Genomic DNA, 4,842 nt, shown 5'->3' on the forward strand with positions numbered 1-4,842 from the left:
GGCTTAGAAAGTATTGAAAGCTAAAGACAAAATCTACTTACCATGCTGTTATTCTAAATTAGTTTAGTACTACAATGGTGTCAGCCCAAAAAGAATGGGCTTTAGTCACATCTCCAGAACATACCAGCTACTTACCTCGGAAAACCTAATTAAGCTCTCTTGAATATCAGGGTCTTTATATGTAAAATGGTCACCATTCCTTACTTTGCTAGTAAGAGGGTTGTATAAAACATAGGAGGGTTATATAAAACAAGGTATATAAAACATAGGGGTTATCATGTGCTTATCAGGTTCTCTTTCCTCTGTCAAATAGAACTGAAAAGGAAGCAACTCAAGGAGTATCAGGGTTCTTTTTTGTTTTTGTTTGTTTGTATTTTTTTATTCAGATGTCTATGCAAGTGTATCTATATGGTAACACATTAAAAATGGCAGTGATACAATTTTGGAAAGGGAGAAAATATGTCGGTGCTTTAGGAGAGCAATCATTTATTGTCAAAAGTAATTCTGTTTCTTTATGCTGCGGGGCTTTCTAGGAAATAGACATGGTGAATGATTTCATTCTCTGTTGAATTATAACTGTGGGGTGGGATATGACAAATTGATAGTGCAATGCTTATGAGTAAATTCAAGATTTTTGAATTTCATCTCTTAAAAAGTTATTCTGTTTAGAAAATCAATGTGAAAAAGACTGCTCTCTTGGGAAAATTTCAGAGAATTCTATTTCCTTGTTAGTTATATTTTGGCTGAGATTTGCAAATTGAGGCTTATGATAACTCTGGAGACATTTAAAAATATTCTCTTTTTTCTTTTTTTTTTTAAAGTTATCTACGGCCATGCTATCCTAAACAAGCCCGATTCCATCTGATCTCAGAAGCTAAGCAGGGTTGAGCCTGATTAGTACTTGGATGGGAGACCACCTAGGAAGACCAGGTGCTGTAGGTGTAAAAAATAAAAAATAGGGGATTACAAGCTGACAAGGTCCTTGCAATCTGTGAGGTCAACCAAGGGTTGCCTCGCCTAAAAAATTTTAAAAATAAATAAGTAAAAAATAAAGTACCATGCCACAACAAAAAAAACACATGCATGTTGTACTTTTCAATTAAAATGTTGAATACATATTAAAATGTAAATAAATGTAATTTATTCATTGTAATAATAAGTGAAATAATTTGATTATTAGGAAAGTTAAGATTACCCATCAAAATCTAAATTGTAACTCTCCAAGTACACAAACGCATCTGCATGAAATTTCAGTTTGTGGCATTTCTCTTGGTGCATTTATTTTACTTAATGAAAAACTTTAGTTATTTATTTAGCTATTTATAAATTAATGCTTACTTATATTGTGTTTAAGGCACAAAAATTGAAAACGAATTATCACAGTTATAAATAGTTCTTTCTGATGGGGGCTATATTTGTTTGTATTTTTTCATAGAAACTTTTAGTGTGCTTTTTGTATGGAAAATTTTTAACTCATTTTTGACAGAAGATGAATACAGGTACTTTTTCTAACTAATCCAAAATGACAATTGTAAAGTTATAAAATCATAAAGAATTTGTAAGTGAATAAGTGGGCTTTTCTTATGGGCTTTTCAACACATTCTCTCCTGGGTAGGAAATAGTCCACAATCATATTACTCCTGAACATGGATGAAGAACTAGAATAAAATAGAATAGGCTGCGGAAGCTTGATGCCGAGAGATCCGATGCTCTAGAATACTCCTTCCAGTGAGCGAATGTCATTATGTCACTGGTTTCTTGGTCCCCAAAATGCGCTGCTATAAATTTCTAAAGGTGTTTAAAGTGATGTTTTTATGAGTATTTAATAACAAGCTTTTAAAACAATTTTTATATGTCCTCTTTAAATCCCATTTCTAGAAGAACAATGTGTAGTAGAAATTTGGAATAAGACTTTTTTTTTTATTCTTCCTCTTTCAGTCTATGTAGTTGGACAAAACAGTTAACTTCTCTGAGCTTTTCCTCTCTGAAGTGAGAGACTTGGTCTAGAACTCCAGATATCCCTAAGACTTTCTGGCTCTCAGGTTTCTATAATTAAAGACACATTGAAGTCTTCCCTAGCAGAACTTAACCACTATTTTTCTAATTATTTCTTGATTTTATGCAATCACTAATTAATAAAAAAAAAAAAATCCCTCTTTCCTCAACTTGTAAACATATGTACTAAACACTTATTAGTTTTTTTCAACTGTTTACATTTACTGAGAGATTCTAGGTTTGTCGGCTACAAGAACGAGGCTTGATTATAAAGTAACGAGAATGTGTATTTCACAATCCGCGGTGTCTACATGGCCAAATACGTGTTGAGTTTTAATGCAATCACTCAGGAAGCTACATGTTTACTCTGCCGAAGCTGTCATTACTCAAACCATCCTGCAACTCCTCTTTTGGAGTTGTTTTTGGGCTTAGGAAGAAAGGTGCCCAAGCAACTATCTCCTTGTTTGATAGTGTATTTCTCAATCTTTGACCCCAAATGATATATTTCGGTTTGCTTGTTTGAGACTCTTTTATTACTCTCACTTCTGAATGACAGCACTATCTAGAAATCAAGGCCACTGTCGCAGGAAGTTTTTCCAGTCTAAGATTGTTCTTTGCAGATATTAAGTACTACATAAATCTTGCTAAAGAGAATCTGCTGAAGGCTTTGAAAATAATTCACGGGGAATTCAAAACAATTGCAATTTTCCCAATTGTAGCCTCACTAGAATAAATATATTGTCTTCAAATATAAATAGAATGTATGTGCTAAATGTATTTCACACACACACACACACACACACACACACACACACACACACACGCACACACGCACACATGCACATACCACTATTACCGTACTCAACTTCATGACTTACCCCATTACTTGATTCTTGCAATAACTATTTGAGTGATTATTTGAAAAGGATGAGAACTTATTGAAATATGGACATTCTAGTATACTTATATAAAAAGGAACATTCCACACTTATAGCCACACCTCATATGTTTGCTCATTCATTGTTCATGAAAGTTTCTAGATGAGAAAGTTATGGCTTTCTTAACATACGGTGTATTTCAACCCCGCGCAACCCTTAAAATAAATAACTCCTTTGTGTTGTAGATCTTAAATCTATTATGATACATTTTAAATAGAAATTTTCTTTTTATTCTGGTCTCGGTACAAGTATCTGTTTACTGTCAGGCATAGCATTCCCTATAATGGCAGTTTTCTCTCATTTCTGGGCCTTATTCTGTCTGTTATTGGAGTCATTGTTTATTTAGAAATTTGTTTGTTTTTTACAGAGAGGCATCCGGTATGTGTGGAGTCTTAGATAACGCTAAATAAATGCCAAGAAGATCTTATATCTGCATAACTATGAAATGTTCTTGATTATTAAGTGACATCACTGTTATGACACACACATGACCATTACACTCGTTTGGATAAGTGTGGGTGCAAGGCCATTATCTAAATCATAACTACTTGTAGCAAACATCTTTAAATATGCAATCAACCAGTGACATAAGAGTTAGTCCTGTGGTCTCACAATAGAATCAATGAGTTTTTAAAGAGGCTGCTTTCTAGGCAACAGGTAGAATTTGGGGGCATTTTTCATTTCTGACCCACTGATAAGTGTTTGCTGATAGCAAAAAATAGGAATCACAAAAATATATCTGAAGCAATAATTATTCAAAAGTATACACAGAGAAATTGGTTCAGAATAAATGCTGTTTATCATAGCACAGAATCTCTAAAAGTTCAGAAAATCATTGTAATGGGGAGGTAGTAGAGGGAAACAACAGAAAAAAAAAGTGGCTTCATCACCATTTACCAAAGCTTCATTTGGTTGTCAATCAATTGAAGGACTTCGCAGAAGATGCTACTTGTGAAATTGATCTCAATTAAAATCAGTCTGAGTGTGTGCTCTCTCCCACAGTAGCTCTGGGCCGGTGAGAGGGGGCTTTGAATTCTCTGTAATAGCCCCAGCACCTGTCTAGAAGGTACTGGCACTCTTCCTTTTTTTAATTTTCACCTTGACATTTTCTTCTAAACAGTCTTTGACCTCCGCGGTATCCCTCGTGAACTCCTTTCAATGTTCTGGGCTTTTCTCCACCACGTTGTAATGGGAATGCGGTGAGGAATAGGAGGGCCGGGCAGTCTTTCACCTCTGACAGCATGGCCTGCACGCAGCACAGCTGTCAGGACACTGACATGCCTCTGCAGCAGGATAATTGGGTACTTGAGGAAGATTCATAAGGCAATATGCTGCAGAGCCCCGGGTCCTGCCCTGTGGCAACTTGGGGCGGTGAGGGGAGGAAAGAAAGAGAAGGTTCCAATGGGGAATAAAAACCCAGTCTCGACAAATAATAATCTATTTATAACAGGACATGATGAAGACTTTTGTTCACAAGAAGGCCACAATTCATGCAACTCGGGGAATGATTTTTAAAGATTTCAAGATTAAACTCTAGGCAAGGTGAACCAAAGAGAAGATAGTGAGAGTTGGAGGCGCATCTGCCCATCCAGGAGGAAAGAGTGAGTCTCTCGTGGGATAAGTCCTTTCATACCGGAAGTTTGTTGTTTTAATCAAAGCAAGCCACCTGACAGCTCATTACTAAGAGACAACGAGAAGTGACTTTATTAATATAATGCGGAGTTGGTTCCTCTGCAAATTAAAGTTCTTTGTTCACGTGTGACAGTTTGCTTAGAGGCATCTGTTAAAGGGTGCCACATGGGATAACATTGTAAAAGTTCGACATGATAACAATTAACCTATAATTCCTTTTTTCTAATATTCTCCGCTTTCAATTTTATTAGATAAATTTATCACGAAAGGTGATGAA

The 4,842-nt window shown here is 35.6% G+C and overlaps 1 pseudogene; it reads left to right on the forward strand.

Annotated features, from left to right (window-relative positions):
- The first annotated feature begins 823 nt into the window (after positions 1 to 823).
- On the forward strand, positions 824 to 942 carry LOC111735404 (annotated as a pseudogene).
- Positions 943 to 4,842: the final 3,900 nt, after the last annotated feature.

The sequence above is a fragment of the Pteropus vampyrus genome, unplaced genomic scaffold (assembly GCF_000151845.1).
Source record: "Pteropus vampyrus isolate Shadow unplaced genomic scaffold, Pvam_2.0 Scaffold1000000298, whole genome shotgun sequence".
Lineage (NCBI taxonomy): Eukaryota > Metazoa > Chordata > Mammalia > Chiroptera > Pteropodidae > Pteropus > Pteropus vampyrus.